This window comes from Lacerta agilis, chromosome 3, assembly GCF_009819535.1.
Source record: "Lacerta agilis isolate rLacAgi1 chromosome 3, rLacAgi1.pri, whole genome shotgun sequence".
NCBI classification, from domain to species: domain Eukaryota; kingdom Metazoa; phylum Chordata; class Lepidosauria; order Squamata; family Lacertidae; genus Lacerta; species Lacerta agilis.
The window spans coordinates 65,738,800-65,757,254 of NC_046314.1; the positions used below are offsets into that span (position 1 = coordinate 65,738,800).

General features: G+C 41.3%; 1 protein-coding gene and 1 long non-coding RNA gene across 9 annotated transcripts in view; one reads left to right on the forward strand and one right to left on the reverse strand.

The window, feature by feature from the left end:
• ARID1B (AT-rich interaction domain 1B) overlaps positions 1-18,455 on the forward strand; it is a 440,842-nt gene that overhangs the window by 151,006 nt on the left and 271,381 nt on the right. The gene's annotated exons all lie outside the window — the stretch shown is intronic.
• On the reverse strand, positions 12,643-15,598 carry LOC117043883. The gene is made up of 3 exons (XR_004426246.1): positions 15,525-15,598; positions 14,645-14,783; positions 12,643-12,676 (listed from the first exon to the last, which is right to left on the reverse strand). It is a non-coding gene; the product is annotated as an uncharacterized LOC117043883 (long non-coding RNA).

The following is an 18,455-nucleotide window of genomic DNA, read 5'->3' on the forward strand; positions in this document are numbered from 1 at the left end:
ATCTGACCAATTTTAGTAAAATAGTGGCACTGGACCCACAGAGCTTATTTTTGAAATAGTGTTTCAGTTTGAACTGAGTTAAAATGATCATTTTAAAGAAACAGTTTTTCACCTCACTGTAATTGATAGACAGCTACTAGACAAGGTAATGATCTGTCTTCATGTTTGATGCCTCCTTTTATCAGTCCAAGGTTTTTCACTGAGTCAGATCTATTGATTAGCATTAGTCTACTTTCCAGGAAACTCGTTTTGCATTGAATGTCACACCCTAAGTATACTAAATATATGCCAAGAGAGTGCTTGAACTCTGTTGAATGCTGCCTGGTAAATTATATGTTTGCAGAGTGTTTTTAGTAAGTGTAATAGGTATGAGCCCATCAAGTGTTAACTGAGGTCATCTTTCCCTTGTCACAGTGTGGAGAATATGATGGATCAAATAGAAGATAGGCACTGTACATTTACCAGTATTTTCTAGGGTGCAGGTAATGGCGTGCATGTGATATATCTAGTAGCACATAGTAATAACTTGTGGAAGAAATATAATTTCTTCTCCAAATCAGCCAACGTAATTTACTTAGAAAATTTAAATGAGGGTGAAAAATAAAGAAAGCTTGCTTCATTTGTCACAAATCAAGTATGTCAGTTCAGAAGCACTGGAAAGTTGGGTGTTCTCTGTATTTTTACAAACCTCTCTTTGTTTTGAGGCAGTGTTTGATGGGGTTCAGGTGCTGCTCTTTAAAAAAACTTGGGTCACTTCTAAAGCAGAAGGTGAAGTACAATGCTTCTGAGTAATTATGTTAATTATACTGATGGGGGCTAGATAGGAATTAATTAAGACCTTGGGGAGATGAGAGGAAGACTGGGCTTCTATTTTATGACTGTGGTTGCCTATTGGTTAAGGGTTTTTAAATTGATAATAAATGCATTTTAAAAAATAACTTTAATGGTGGGAGAATTGACTTATCCCAAAAAATGCAATTGTTAAGGAATCTTGAGTTAAATCAAAACTCTCTTATTATATTCTTTTGTTTAGATGATAATGTGCACATTTGATTCAAAATACACACTTGTGCATTTGGAGACCATCCTGCTCATTTTGCTGAGGGGCCCCGGACCCTGCCAAAAATTCCTGCTCTGTTGGAATCGTTGATTAAGAACACAATAAATATATACAGTGGTGCCCCGCTAGACGAATGCCTCGCTAGACGAAAAACTCGCTAGACGAACGGCATTTGCTAGCGGAAGGCTGCCCCGCAAGATGAAAAAGTCAGTGGGGCTGCCTCGCAAGACGATTTATTTATTTTTTAGCAAAAACTAGCGGTTTTGCATTGGTGCTTCGCAAGACGAAAAAATCGCTCTATGAAGACACTCGCAGAACGAATTATTTTCATCTAGCGAGGCACCACTGTATTATTAATGCCATTCACTCTGCATTTTTCCACGGAATTCTATCCATTTCAATAAGATTGGCATAGGAGTACTTCCTCTTTGGATTGTTAGTCCCTTGATCTTCATTGGATATCGCCTGGAGACTTTGGCATTTAATCATGACTTTTGCATTGTTGGTCTCTTTCTCTCTGTTCGTCACTCCCACTTAAGGGCTCAGAATTGAATTTTGAACCAGGTGGAAAAAAACAATTATTGTTCCTAAAAATTCTAATTCTATTTAAGTCAAACAATCGCTCACTTTCCCATTTTCCCATAACCAGTGTACTGGTTACATCCTTCTTTGTACTCATTCACTTTTGCTATGATTTCATAGAATCATAGAGTTGGAAGGTTCACCTAGCCCAACTCCCTGCAATGCAGGAATTTCAACTAAAGCCTCCATGACAGATGGCCATTCAACCTCTGCTTAAAAACATTCAGTGAGGAGAGTCCATCAACTTCTGAGGGTGTCCATTCCACTGTAACAGCTCTTACAGTCAAAAGGTTCTTCCTGGTGTTTAATTAGAATCTCCTTTATTGTAACTTGAATCCATTGGTTTGGGTCCTAGCCTCTGGAGCAGGAGTAGGTGAAAACAAGCTTGTGGTCTACTAGGACCCCTAGACCATTTTCACACGTACTACTTGTAAGCCAGGTGTCTCCCATTTTATATTTTTGCAGCTGGTTATTCTGCCTAAGTGTAGAACCTTACATTTGTCTTTATTGAAATTCATTTTGTTAATTTTGGCCCAGTTCTCCAATCTGTTATGGCCATCTTGAATCCAGATTCTGTCTTCTTTGGTATTAGCTACCCATTCCAATTTGGTGTCATCTGCATATTTGATGAGCTTCCTCTCATCAGCTGAGGGCTTCTAGAGATGTTTTACTGTGCAAACTAGCCTCCAAACAGAAGAACTGTAGAGTGGGAAAAGATAATTATATTGTATTTTGAATGTTATCTCATTCTTAAGAAGAGAAGGAGTTTTTGTATTATCTACAGTTTATATACATTTATCATAAAGGTGTTGTGCAATTTTAACTAGAATTTCCGCAATGGTAGATGGCATTTCCCCACCTGCTACTGATTAGAAATACTCCAAATACATTCGTGCGTGCTGACTGCTTTTCTTTGCTGATATCAATGCCATATAATATAATCAGATGCTGACTTCTTCTCAGCTGAGTGTACCAGTTTGATTATGTATGCTAAATGAAGGACAAGAAGAGGGATAGTGTTTCTTCTGCTCTCTTATCTGAAAACCCTGGCATTAACTTTGTAGAATAAAAATGATATCATGTGGGAGGCTCCTAGAGCGATTTTACTGTGCAAGCACTAGCCTCCAAACAGAAGAACTGGAGAAAGGGAAAAGGGAATGCAAAGCAGAAATGTAAAACCCACAGAAATAGGAAGAGATTTCACAATATTCCATTCCTGCTTTCTTTTTAAAAAGCCATTTATAAATACTGCACTTAACAAATGTGGAAATTTCTACTTTGTTATCTTACCTGTCAGTTGAAATTTCACTAAATACTTGCAGTAGGGTTGTGTCAGCATAAAACTCTCTGAATGTCTTTAAGGTACTGCACTGAAAAATTCATCCCTTGCCATGCCACTTCTCTACCAATCCTGATCTTCACAAGAGCTTTCTGGCAATGGTGCAGGTGCCATGATAGCACAAGAACAGCCCTGCTCTATCAAACCCAAGACCCAGCTACTCCTTCAATGTGATCTTAACAGTGGCCAACCAAATGCCTACAGGAAGCTCACAATCAGGACACGAGTGCAGTAACACTCTCCCACTCATGTTCCCTAGTAACTGATACTCAGAAGCCATTATTGCTAGTAGCTATTGATAGCCTTATCTTCCATGAATTTGCCTAACCCTTTTTTAAAGCCATCTAGGTTGGCAGCTATCACTTGGGCACCAGGTGCCTGACTCTCAATATAGTTATAGAACAACAATTTATGGTGCTCTGTGGCCAATCCTAATGCTTACTTGTCTGTACAGAAGCTCAAAAGATAAGTCTGTTAGATAATCTGTAAAAATGTCATAAACCTTAAAAAAATAAGATAATACTATTTGACTTGTTAAACTAATTGTAACATTGTATTCTTTCTTGTTGTGCCTCATTCATTTTTGTTGCAAACAAGAGTGCTTCATCTAGTTTTCACAGAACAAAGTCTTAATATTAAATATAATGAGTAATAGTTTTCATTAACTGTGATATAAAACATTACGTTCTCAGATCTCTGGTCCACGTACTCTGCTGTTCTTTCTTCAAAATGAAGATGAACGCATCTAACCAATGGAGGTTTTTACTCCTTGGTAGAGAGGTCCACAACATAGAATCATAGAGTTGGAAGAGACCACAAGGGCCATCCAGTCCAACCCCCTGCCAAGCAGGAAACACCATCAAAGCATTCCTGACAGATGGCTGTCAAGCCTCTGCTTAAAGACCTCCAAAGAAGGAGACTCCACCACACTCCTTGGTAGCAAATTCCACTGCTGAACAGCTCTCACTGTCAGGAAGTTCTTCCTAATGTTTAGGTGGAATCTTCTTTCTTGTAGTTTGAATCCATTGCCACGTGTCCGCTTCTCTGGAGCAGCAGAAAACAACCTTTCACCCTCCTCTATATGACATCCTTTTATATATTTGAACATGGCTATCATATCACCCCTTAACCTTCTCTTCTCCAGGCTAAACATACCCAGCTCCCTAAGCCGTTCCTCATAAGGCATTGTTTCCAGGCCTTTGACCATTTTGGTATCTGAAGAAGTGTGCATGCACACGAAAGCTCATACCAGGAACAAACTCAGTTGGTCTCTAAGGTGCTACTAGAAAGAATTTTCGATTTTGTTTTGACTATGGCAGACCAACACGGCTACCCACCTGTAACTTTGACCATTTTGGTTGCCCTCTTCTGGACACGTTCCAGCTTGTCAGTATCCTTCTAGCTACTTACCAAACAGTGTCACAATACACAATAACCTTATAAATTGTCACTTGTCAACAGAATGATTGAGTACATGTAACTATAGTCCAGATGCACTAACAAGGACTGCAGCCACATCAAATAATGTGTTTTTTCATATTCATATATGGGCCCCCAAATGTGTAGATATATTTTGTTTTTGTGTGCATGTTCTTGAGCGTTTTCCAATGTAAATACCTAAATTTTCATGTGGAATAGAACTCGGTAAGTTTCTAGCGCAGCCTTTCTCAACCTTGAGTCCCCAGATGTTGTTGGACTACAACTCCCACCATATCCCTGACCACTGGTCTTGCTAGCTAGGGTTGATGGGAGTTGTAGGCCAAAAACATCTGGGGACCCAAGGTTGAGAACCACTGCTCTAGCAAATGGTGCAGCACTCCCAGGATTCAGAGACATAAGAAGTGGAGGGTAGTTGTATCTTTTATAACATTCACACTTTCTCTCTCTGTCCTCAGTATGAACTTTTCTAGCAACTTATCAAACAGATGATGTGAGCTCAAAAGAGTCTGCTTAAACCACTGAAACATACTTGCAGCATACCCTGTTATAGATCATACATACTCCAGATAAGGAGATCCATATGTGTTTTGCTTCCTAGATTAAAACACCTGCACTGTAAATCAGGTGTATTGTGCATGTTGGAATTGCATCTGTATAAGATTTTTATTTGTCTGTACCACATAGCTGTCAGTTAGATGCACATCCCCATGCACAATACCCATCTAGAGCTGGATGAAAATGTGGATGTAAACATAGTCTTTGGATAGTCTCAAGGATAACTGTTTTTTATTTACTTTTTATTCAACAACATTTATATACTGCTTGATTGAAAATAAACCTTTACATGGTTTACATTAAATCAAAACATTAAAATTATTGAAGAAAAGCAGGTATTTAGAAATAGGTAAAGGTAAAGGGGCCCCTGACCATCAGGTCCAGTCGTGTCCGACTCTGGGGTTGCGGCGCTCATCTCGCTCTATAGGCCAAGGGAGCCGGTGTTTGTCCGCAGACAGCTTCTGGGTCATGTGGCCAGCATGACAAAGCCACTTCTGGCGAACCAGAGCAGTGCACAGAAACGCCGTTTACCTTCCCGCTGGAGTGGTCCCTATTTATCTACTTGCACTTTGACGTGCTTTCGAACTGCTAGGTGGGCAGGAGCTGGGACCGAGCAACGGGAGCTCACCCCGTGGCAGGGATTCGAACCGCCGACCTTCTGATCAGCAAGCCCTAGACTCTGTGGTTTAACGCACAGCGCCACCTGGGTCCCTATTTAGAAATATACAAAGGCATATTTACATACTTTATGAATAATATAACAGTACTAATGTAATAGTAGCACTTTGAATGTGACCTGGTAGCAAATGGGCAACCAGTAGCAATACTCAGTAATCAAACGTTTCTCACAGCAGCAGCATGGATATGGAAGATCCTTCTGTTTTCCATTTGGTTGGTTTATCATATGCTTGCAGTATTCTCTCACGATAAAATAACTGTTTTATAGTAAATGAAAAAAGAGGGTTTGGAGAGGGTGGTATGGGTTATAGGGGAATGATAATGATATCAATTCATTGTTGTTGTTTAGTCGTTTAGTCGTGTCCGACTCGCAGTTACTGTTACTAAAACATTTAGCATAGTTTTTTGAAAAAGATTTTGGATTACTGTTCTAAGAAATTAATTCATTTTTTTGTATTTAAAAAAACCTTTAGTTTTCCAAATAACATCCCCCCCCCCTTGAAGGGCATAACATGTTGGCAGTCACTCAATGTGTTGGTGATACATTACCTTAGGAGGAGATTTATGTATGTTACAAATAATTCTCTAGACATCTTGTAGCTCTAGTTTGAAACAAAGTAAATCATAACCCAGAGCATGTTTGTTTGTGTATGTTTAACCACATCATTTCTCCCACTTGAAGCCAATGAACTCCATCACTTTTGTAAATTTTAATGATTTTATTCCTCTTTGCATAAAACAGAAGGAACCTGCAACTTTAGGAATTGTGTATGTGTTGGTACTCCTACAAGTTTTGGGGTAAAGGTTGTGTGTATGCAGGAATGTGTATATCCCTAAGCACATGCTTAAAACCAAGTTGATTACCTTATTGAGTGTCTCTGAAAGCACTGTAACATTAGTTTTTAACATTTTTTCAATAGTCTAACCATATAGTAGTGCTCCATATGTTTGATTACTTTGCTTTCCTATACATTTACTGTAATTATGGAGCTGGCAGTGGGCCAGGATGTCCTTCCCTTGGCCTTTGCAGCCACAGAGCAACTGACCAACCATTGTAGCAGAGCTCTTTCTGGAAGGGACTGGTTCCTAGTTGTGGTCCTCTGGCCAGTGATGGGAGCCCAATTGATTCTTCTTGCTGCAAGGCAAGTGGATATGTTATCCCAAGTGTTAATTTTCAATCTTTTAATGGATGTGTTAGAAAGCTCAAAATATTTAGAATGAAAGACTCTGGGAAAGAAATGTCCGTGCATAAGCTGAATAAATGTTTCACTAGTATCAGGTCTGTGTTGGGTTGCTCACGAGTAAGCAGGCATGAGTCCGAACTGTCTTTTAACAGTTTTATTTTGCAAACTATTTACAGTGCAGAGTGCTGAAAAACATGACCGTATCAGTCGCTAGCAGAATCCAGGAGTGGCCCCTTTCGGCTGGGACCCCAACATAAGAGTTTTGGTATCTGAAATCTCCGCCTCCCCTCCTTGCGTTTCACCCCTCTGCGCACTTGGGGCGATGGAAATGGCGTGTCTCCCTCCTCGCCCACTGAGCGAGGGGGATTCAGGGTCTCTCCAACATCCCCAGAGCCTTTGCTCTCAAGCCCCTGAGCTGCATGCCCCTCCCCACTAGAGACATGGCTGTTTTCTCCACTGGAAGAAGAGGTGCTGATGGTCAGGTGGGGCCGGGGCTCTCTGCAGCGTCCCGAGAGCCCTTCCACTACCCTGCACTGAGCCGGGGACAGTTCCCTGACAACTAGCAACAGCTGAAGTTTTGCCATTGATTCCGTGGAATTTTCAATAAAGGTACTTTGAGTCAAACAGTCTTTAGGTCTCATCTCCACATTTAATTCTACAGATTCAAAAGCATGAGGGCATGTTGCTATCTGTGTATATGTGATAATATATAGTGCATCCCAGAGACACAGAGCCCTGTAACTTAGTACACATTTACCAAATGGGATATTTTTTAACTTAAATTTAAAAATCTGCTATTGCAATAGTAGTCTGAAGGGAAGACATTTGTACATTTCATGTTCAAAATGGGGCTCATAGCATGTCCCCAAGTGAGGGTACTTCCTAGCTCCCCATAAACACGATCATTGGCATATGCATAATCCAAGATACCCTGATTAGTTGAAAAGCTTGTAGAAGTCTCTCCCTTTAAATGGTAGCGAGGGCAAGCAAGAAACATATTTCAAAATGTTTAAAAATACTTCCAATGAATGTCCACTAATAAAGTTTCAAAATGGGGCACCTTTATATCAAACTGTCAAACAAATGGCAATTTTTTTCCTCATAGTAGCAGCCTTTCTTCCAACAAAGAAGAACAGAATAAGGCTCAGGTTAGGACACAATGATGGCATCAAGATTTTTCCACTGTACCTTTACTCTGCCGGCACCTGCCTCTTTTTCTTCAACTTTCCCCCTTTGGAAAATTTGATGGAATGCGGCACTCCAGAAAATGTTTTACAGATATTTTTAAAATATATTAAAGAAAGAAGCTTTCAACTTTTAGGAAGGCACTTGTGCATTATAGAGACATTGGAGAAAAGCCAGCTGTCTGATCCAAATATACCAAGGTATCGTAGAAAGGGGACTTGGAGCAAGTACATCACCAGTAATACACTGACAAGATGTAACACCACTGACACCCACATGTTCTAAAACAATACAAAAAAAAATACTATTATGTAGGACAGTCCCAAGGAATCCTGGAAATTATAAGCCAGAAATAAGTTACTGGCTGGTTTGTAGAAACGGACAGGTTGAACCCTTGGATAAGCACAGTGTGTTATTTATGGCCATTTTTGAACCATATATCTGCTTAATAAGTTGAAATAGGTAAGAGCCCTTTACCTGTTGCACACAACCCCTTTGTTTTTCACTTTGCAGTGGTAATTATTTATTTTATAAAAGTGTTTAGATAGCCTGCTTGCATAAAATATCAGAACAGTATACAGCAATATAAAAACATAGGGAACTATTAAAAGCGGTACAGAAAAATAATTAAAATGACTGGCAAATGCACAGGACTGTTGGCATTAAAAAGTCTTCAAGAGACACCTGAAAGTCAGAAGGGACAGTGCCTGTTGAATCTCTGCTGATAGAGTGTACCACAGCATGGAAGTGGTGATACTAAATGTCCAACTGCTGTACAGTGGTACCTCGGGTTACAGACGCTTCAGGTTACAGACTCCGCTAACCCAGAAATAGTACCTCGGGTTAAGAACTTTGCTTCAGGATGAGAACAGAAATTGGGTAGTGGCGGCGCGGCGGCAGCGGGAGGCCCCATTAGATAAAGTGGTGTTTCAGGTTAAGAACAATTTCAGGTTAAGAACGGACCTCCGGAACGAATTATGTACCAGTACGTAACCAGAGGTACCACTGTATTAGGCCAGTCAGGGCTCTGTAACACAGGGGACAACTATGAATAAGCAAACCAGGAAATCTCTAATTGACCATAGTTTCCAGTTCCCACAAACTAGGATATTAAATCAACTGAAACAGGAAAATCTACTTAATTAGAAGCTTTCTTTTTTGACTGTGGCTTTCTTAGTGGCACAAGCAAAGCAGCTGCATGCATAGGCAAGATCAAGTTATTGAGTTGAGGTATGAGTGTCCAAGCACAAACTCACATCAATATTATATTGTTTCTGATCTTCAGGGCCCAGTACTTGAAATTATGTGGCCCAAACAGCTCATGTACAAGAGGTATCAGCTGACTTGGGATCCCTGAGTTTGCAGAAGTACAAATATGCTAAGGTATGGGGAACCCTATGCGGGTGAAGCATCACCCATAGCTTGGTGATTTCCACTGCCACTGAATGTGGAACTGGGGGTAACTCAACAGGCTAGGAGATGAAAGTTCAATTCAGACATGATTTGAATGTAGTGTGTCTATCCCCAACCCATCTCAAAAAATCTCGGAAGGTAGTAGCATACAGAAGAGGCCCTGCTCTTTCAATTTCAGCTATTTAGTGTGAAACTTCTTTTTAATAGCCCTGCTAATGCAAATGGAATTTCATTGTCTCCAAATTGCATGTTGGAAGGGTCATTGCTGGAAGAGACTTGCAATGTAGCTCTGCAGTAGCCTTCACACTGAAGGCTGCAGGTCAGGCTCTGAGTGGTTTACTACCACCATGCAGGGGTTTCCAGCATTATTTTACCCCCTGCTGCAAGTTGCAAGTTGACTGAAACTGAGAGGGTACAACAAGCTTACAGTATTATCTGTTGCTTTTATCCCAAAATTGCTGGTTGAGTTGCGAGTGTAGCATACAACAATTCTGCAGTTTATTTCACTGTTATGCCCCTGTTTGAGGGTTGTTCTGAAAGTAGTATTCAAATGGGTCGGGTTAAACTGACTGACTACACTTTTACATGTTCAAAAATGGAACAAAATAATTTTTGCTCATTAAGGAAGACCCATGTTAGAGCAGGGTCTTATGTCTTTGATGCTGCTTTTTGATTTTCAGCCCCCTCAAACACAGACAACATGTACATTGCAGCACTGAACAGAAACATTTGTTGCATGTAGAGGATATCCACTAACCTTTAAATTGATCTGCTTCTCTTGTAGCATTTTTTTTCTTTTACAGAAAGTGTTCATATGCATTTTATTAGAATTCAGTTCCTCCAAGGGTGAAGCCAACATGTTTGTCAAACTATACCTTTCCAGCATGGATCCCATTTAGATTACTCCATTAACTAGATTTGTCCCCAGTTTAAGCTGTGCATTAGCAAGTGATGATATTAGTATGGGCACTCTGCTAATGACAGTTTTATTCAGTGATGAGGGAACAAGAATGCTAGGCAGTGCTCTGCTAATCACATAAAGTGTTTGCCTAGGTGGCTGTCTCTAGACCCAGTCCTTTTTACATGCTCCTATTAAAATGTGTCAAATGAATCTTCAACAAGGAGAAGTCTTACGGAGATTTCTGTGTAGTAGTATTCTGTACTTTAGTGGGAGCATCTAATAAGAAAATGGGGATCATAGTCCTTTGTCTCCCCATCATCAGCAATGTCCCTGTTCCACTTTTGGGGCTACTTTGCCTCCTCTCAGATTCCTATACACCACCAATAGCATGCATGCCTATCATATGCTGGTTCCTTTTGCCTGGTGCTTGAGCTCAGAGTTGTGCTGAAAACAGGAGACTGGATGGCATTTGCTGGAAGAGTGTTTCCTGGTCAGAAACCACATGTTACACACTGCGCTACTCTCTCAGCCAAGCTTATTAATAAAGTTGCAAGCATATATGTAGATAATGAACTATCCCTCAGAATACATTTTTATAGTTCCAGTAGTTAACCATATCTGTGCTTCACCAAACAGGGCAGGGTAGGGCACTGGCTCTCCAGATGGTCTGTGCTCCAACTCTCACCAGCCCCAGATAGCATAGCATGGTCAATGGTCAGGGTTGATAAGATTTGCAATCCAGCAATATATGGAGGCCATAGGTTACCCCCCCCCCCAAATAGGGTGTTTTTTCTGCTTTGACTATTGTGTGATTAGTTTTAAGTGCAATAATTTATTAGTGCTTTTGTTCCACCCCGGTAGCCACTGTAATCATTGACATTGACCAGAGTCTAACCATACTTAACCAGAACCTAATATGCTGTTTACATGCAGTAGCCAATTTACATACTGAGAATACTCAGCAATATAAGCAAGTGAAACGTGAAACAAAATGTCACATTGCATCTTCAGGCTCGGGCGGGCACCAGTGGCTAAAATTTCTCTGTCTTTCATGGGTGTCCATGTGTGACAGTTTTGTAAAGCTGCTAGGCCAGTTTCACAGGCACCACAGAAGGAGATTTCCATGCCTTACCACAAGCCAGAATAAGAAAGTGTAAATCTCACTTGTTGACAACTGGGCTCAAGCAGCTACAGAGATGGTAAACATTTGTGAGGGAAAATCTGCCCCCTCTTGACTAAGAATACAGTTGTCTGCCTGCCTATTAGCTATAATTTTGGGCTTTCACTCACCCACACAACTAGTCCATGTAACAACTCTACCTCCTTCTCAAGTCACCCACCTTGTGTCAGAAGCGGGCAGAAATCATGGTAGCAACTAAGTACAGTGGTACCTCCAGTTGCGGACAGGATCCGTTCCGGAGCTTCGGTCAGGTCCCGAGAGTTCTGCAACTGGAGGGACCACTTCTGCACATGTGTGCAGCGCGGTAGAGCACTTCTGTGCATGCACGCGTGGCGAAACCCAGAAAAATACTTCCGGGTTTGCGGCATTCGCATCCTGAAGGATACACAACCAGAGGTGTGCATATCCAGAGGTACCACTGTAGATGCTTTGCTTGGAGCCAAGAGCAAAGTAAATGTGAGCTTTGTAAGGGCTTGCACCTGCACTTGGCACTCATGTAGCCAGATTTCATAGTAGTGTTAATGCAGCATCCATGCACTGTGCTCCGCTCTTGCAAGATGGAGGGTCAAAATTGAAGGATAACTGCTTTTGTATACCAGTATTCTCCCGGTTATACAGAAATCTCCCTCTTGTTCGGTGGTGGCCCCATTTTGCTTCCAACTCATACTCATTGGGAGGAAGCTATTGACTTCATTTTTAAATGAAATGATACTGAAGCTCAGTTAAGGTAAGTGAGGAAGCTGGGCTAATGGCAACAGTGATGTATGAAACCTAGGAGGCAGGGCTGAAATCTCCCTCTTCATATACTGTACGTTGACACAAAAGTTACAAAATTAACCCCCCCATATTGTCCATGCTGCTCCTTCTTTAAACACATCTCCCCCCTCTCTTTTGTCCTGTCCATCTTACAGGAAATCTGCCATGTATGTTGTGTGTCAAATATGTAGCACTGTAGCATTGTGAAATGTTGAGCAGAATAATAGTTATCACACAAGATGCCTATTAAGGAGCACAGTGTTAAGCTTAGCACTCTGTGTAAGGCCTATGGGGGACCAGTTCATGTAATACTTCATGATGTAATACTTCAATAGTACTGTTACCCAAGGCATTATGACAATAGTATGTCTTCGTTCAAATGCTATCCCTGCAAATTAGTTTCCTGTGAACACTGAGACTGCATGCTTAAATAATACAGAATACATACATTATTTTGAATAGTCCTTTCAAAGGATAGAACAGCATACTCCACACACAATACTTTTTCTGCTATTCCCCCCACCTTCCTCTCTACAACAAAAATGCTGCCAGTTAGTGTTGTCTGCTGAAATAAGGGTCAGACAGAGGCCAGGTCCATCTAGATTTTGGGAAGGGAGGGTACCAAAGTGGCAAAACCTGTTTTTCTTTCTGGTACTATATTCTAATCCCATTTATTTAAAAGAAAACAATAGAAAGGAAAGGACATTTTCAATTGCAGTGTCCTGATTTTTGAACATTTCATCCAGAGGGGTTTGCTTGGTACCTTCTGTGAAAACATACTGATGCCAGGCAAATACTTTATTTTCCCAGGATTTTTGGCTGAACTGTTTTTTACCAGATTCTTTTGTTTTATCCTTTTGCTGTTTTCATAGGCCTGCTTTTACCATTTTTATATGTGTTTTTAATTTTATTGTGTATTTTATTGCTTTATGTAAGCCTCCTCAATTGAAGCATGTGGTGTAAATTCTAATAATAAAAAATAAAAACGATCACTTCACTGATGGTGGCAAGCAGTAATGTCATGATGGAAACAAAAAATGAAGGACAAAGGAAGAGTCATCCTAGTTTGCTGGATCATTTCACTCAAAGTCTAGCTCAAAGCCAGCATACCTCCTCTTTTTCTTGCCCACCCAGGGCAGATGAGAAGCAGACAGCACAGCCATAGCAGCATGGGCAGAGGAAGGGGTGTGTGGTGGGTGCGGGCTGACCCAGGTGTCACAACTGAGGGGGGTGACAAAATGCTGGGCGGCACTCACCTCGGGGCCTCCAGTGCGCCCAAGCTACGAGTCTCTCCTGGGAGAGACGTGGTGGCTTGGGCGTGTGCAGGCTCCGCGCTGTCCAAATGGTCTGCCCACTGCCTCCCCCCTCAGCTGTAGGGCGACTAAGTGGGAGGAGGCAGGCAGACTCCAGAGGCCCAGTGGTGCGGCCTGTCCCTATGGGCGGCGCGCTGCCTCAGGTGCCTGAGCGGCTTCCTCTGCCGCTGCATAGCAGTGAACATTACTGCCCACAGAAAGTGTAACACAGGAGTGGTTATGTCTCTGCTAGACTCTGTCTCTGTGAAATGAGACAGCAGCAAAATATAAGTCTGGCTCTTGTTGCCCTTGTCTATGTGTGTGCATGAAGAGTGAGAAAGTGTTTATTCCCTCCCCCCGGCTGGCATGCTTCATGTCTTGCCTATGCATTGCAGGCGTGTGACTGACATAGCCTACGGTTTGACTCTCTTTCTTGAGTTATCTGTTCTGCAAATATGTTTTCTTTTTAATAATAATAATAATAATAATAATAATAATAATAATAATAATAATAATTTATACTCCACCCATCTGGAAATGTAATCTGAAAATTGTGTTGTTTAATCGGGCCTGATCTGATGACAATACAAGTTCCTAGCCACCAAGCAGTAACTATATACGTGGATGAACGAAACATTTTCCACAAGCTCTGCTCCTGGGTGTAGAGTATTCACCTGCAACACTTTTATTTCAGGTGTTGACCACCATATTTGGACAACCATTACTTAGTTAAATGTAAACACTTCCCCGTTTCTAGTCGTAACTATAAACAGAACGTGTAATGAGAACTGTTGTTGCTCAAGAGCTTCCCTAAAACGACCCGCCCTCTCCTCTTCTCCCTCTGCATGTTTCTAACTATGTTTATAACTGTGTCTGTGTTCTGTTCCTCTCCTTTGCTCTGCTTCTTGCCCATGCTCTCTCCCTTCCCCCTTCTCCCCTTTCCGTGTTGGCCTGCCAGCCAGCTTCATAGTTAATCATTCATCAGCATGATGATTTACCTGCTTTTATTGGTTGCTAAGATCTGATTTTGAAAGGGAAAATACTTTTGAAATGTGAAGAAGAGAGAGATGTTTTCCTACCTTCAAGCACTTTTCCCTGGATACAAATGTTTTCATGCAACAGACCTATCCTGTGAATTACAGATGAAATGTTTTCAAGTGGAAGACCCAAGTCAGGGAAACATCTCCTATGGGCCGCTGATAAAGATGAGGAGGCACACTGGAGGGGAAAAAAGAAAAAGTGGGAGAACTAAGGACTTTTAACTTTTTATTTGAAAAGGGGGGGGGATGACAGATTGGGGAACATGTGACGTGAGGCCCGTCTTATTGTCAGAACCCCAATCTGCGGGCAAAACACATACAATGATAGCCCGTATTTACAAAAGTTGGACCTTTAATGCCCAAAATAAAACATTGGGATTGCAACACTAAAAAGCTACGTTGAGAAAGCACATGAAAACTCCCAGCAGTCTCTTCTGCCCCGCCTCTCCCCCTTCTGAGCTTTGGAGATTTTATTGCTGTGCTTTTCCTCCCTGCCTCCCTCCTTCTCTGCCTTATCCCCCACCCCCACGCATAGGCTCTTGGAAAAAAAATCCTCCAGCCTGACTAGAAAATCAGCCTTGTTTCCTCAGAAACCGCAGCTGCTGCTAGCAGAAAACACGTCAGGCTGGCCCTCCAACACGCACAGATGTGCCTTTGTAAATCCATATAAATGCTGAGAAGGATTGCGTGCTGAGGGCAAATATCCTCCCCTCAGAGGATGGGGCCAATGCAAATGGCAGGCCATTTCTCTTTTCTTAAAGGCAACCCCTCCCTCGGAGCCTCCCTCCACTTCACTCAGTTTTCCCTTTAATTGTTGTTTGTTGCATTAGGGTTAGGGTGATCTTTTTAAGTTTAACCCCTCTATAAATCTGGGAGTCACACACATATAAAAGCGATGGCAACTATTTCACTCCCACACCTCGCCAGCTTTGTTCTTCCCTCACAGGCATCAGTGAGTTGCAGTGTGGTTTGTTTTTCTTTTCCTCTCCTTTTAAAAAAAATAAAAAAATCATCTGTCTTTACATTTAAAAAAAAACAAACCACATCTGAAGATGAATTCTGCTGTTCACGGAGGGCACATCCAAACAGAGGAAGAGAGAGGAAGGGAGCAAAGAGGCATTTCTTTCAAAAGTTTCTGCTGACATAGGAGGATGCTTAAAATAAAAATGTTGCTTTAAAATTTACTGCGAGGCAAGGAGCGTTGTTTATCGTGCCATCTTTTAAGCACACAAATCCACCCTCATCTGTTTCTCTCCCCCCCCCCCTTCCTATTCCCATCCCTCTCGGAGTCTTTCTTTCTCTTCTTCTTCTTTTCCCCCTCCCCCTTTTAATATAACTTCCAGGCGGATGAGTTGCAACTCGTTCTGCGTAATTAAAATGAGTGGATGATGGTTGAAAGAGGATGGAAAATAAGATGGGGGGAGGAGGAGGAGGAGGGAGGGAGGCTGGCTGGCTGGCTGGCTGGCTGAGGGATGAAGCTATAAGAGCATTGGAGCGCTACTGCTGAAGCAGACAAAAACAGGTCTGGTTGCTCTGCCGAGGGGGATGGGGCGGCTCCCTGCCATTGGCTCTTTTCTAGGCTCCAGAGCAGCTGTGGGAGCAGAGCGCAGGATGGCAGTTACTGCTTAGGCACTTTGGTTCCATTTGTTTAATAGCTGCTAGTCTGAGCCAAATGCAGCCTCATCAACCTTGACTGGCGGGAAAACCGACTCAGGGCATTTTTGTGTCTTCCTCTAAAGCAGAGCTCTGCCTACGCCTGCAAACTTTGCTTTTCTTCCCCATCTCATTGTTGCTCGCTCCTTTCTGCTGGGTCCAGTTTTACAGGGTGAGGGTTTTATGCAGCCTGTTTTTCGATAATGTCCATGAGGATCTCTCTCTCTCTTCTTGAGAGAAACACACACACACAGACACCAGGAAATGCTGTGCATTGCTTGTAACCAGTTGACTTTACAAATTGTGCTTGTCTCTTCTGCTTCTTTGGAAAACCATCCTGAGTGTAAAGGCTTGCTAGTCACCCTGGGTAGAACTTTTATTTCCTTTTGAGTTGGGTGTTACCTTTCTTTGATTCAAACTCTTTTTATTTTAGCCTTTTTAAAGTATTAAAAGTCATATTAATAATGGGGTGAAGGGATGTGAGCCAAAGACCTGTATTAAGAGATAGAAAATTGTAATAATTGTGTACTACGAACCTAAGTGACTTTGTATACTGCTTAAAAGTAAAAACCTCTAAGCAGCTTACATAAAAACATACACTGAAAATAGTGTCAGTATGTGCTATAGTTTCCTGTGCAGGGTTGGATAACTATATATTTGTAACCTTATGCAGAGGTTGTGAATGCATATGAACCTTCCTTCTTATATCATCTAATAAAATCTAGACTGGGCACAGACAGAAATATAAAAACATCTATTACACATCTAATCCTAGAAGTGAAACTAGGGTATATGCTGTGCTTGTTTATTCTTACCATACGCTTTTTTTTAAAAAAAGGATTTTATCACTTTGGCAAGAGACTTTGATGGGCATTTTTCTATTTTTTGCTTTCACAAACTATTTCCTATTGATGAGAAACCTGTGGGTTTCATTCCAAAATCTTTTAAAATATATTATTTTATTCTATCCATCTATCTATCTATCTATCTTAAAACAAACAAATCCAAACTACAAAACAGTTCCTATGCATCCCTGGTATTTCTCTCCCAGTGTCCCCACCTCTAATATCATCAGGTTAATTTGCACGATCTCTCTCTCTCTCTCTCTCTCTCTCTCTCTCTATATATATATATATATATATATATTCAGTGGTACCAGATAAATTGGCACAAGTTTATAAGTTGTAGTCTATAGAGTCTCTTAACTTTATGAATTTTTAATTAAAGAGGCAATCTTATACTCTTCTCTCTCTTTCTCTCCCTGTGGGTGGGATTAAATACCTATGGTGATGAAATATCTAGTACAGAAACTAAACATATTTGCCCCTTGATGAAAAGTGTATTTCTGAGGATTTGGGGGTGGTTGTATTTAAATACAGTAAAACTTTCCACTTGCACTTCCCCTCCCCCATATTATTATTGTACTGCTAGGCTGACACCCACTGGTAACAATTGGTCTGAGATCACTGCTGCAGACTAAGCCTCCTGAGCACAAATACTATTCTGTGGATAACTTGATTAAAAAACAAGCAAAATGCATAAAAATAATTTAAGAAAAAAGTAAATTATTTTATTTTATTTCTGGTATAAGTGAATGCATGGGGGAAGACTTTGGGTTGCCATTTTAGTGAGAAAATGGACTGTATTCTTTTTGAGCTATTCTCTACTATAGAAGCTACAGGGAGGGAGACAGAACTAATTGCCACCATATTTGGACATATATTTGTATCAGTAGCGATTTAAATTACATTAAAGTAACAGTGTTTGAAACTCCCATTGTTCGAGGCACATTTTGTGACAGGGAATTTTATTAGCATGAGCAGTTTTTGAGCTCTGGGTGCAGTACTGCGCCTAAGATTTCAGATTAAAACTGCAGAGTGGAAGGAAAAGAGGACCTTTTTCTGCCTCTCCACTTCCAGCTACTCTGAAGACTGGAGAAGAGCTGCTCTTAAGAATATTGGGGGGGCAGGGGAAGGACTAGACCAAGGGTCAGCAAACTTTTTCAGCCATGGGCCGGTCCACTGTCCCTCAAACCTTGTGGGGGGCGGCGGACTATATTTTGAAAAAAATATATGAATGAATTCCTGTGCCCCACAAATAACCCAGAGATGCATTTTAAATAAAAGCACACATTCTACTCATGTAGAAACACGCTGATTTCCGGACCGTCTGTGGGCCGCATTTAGAAGGCGATTGG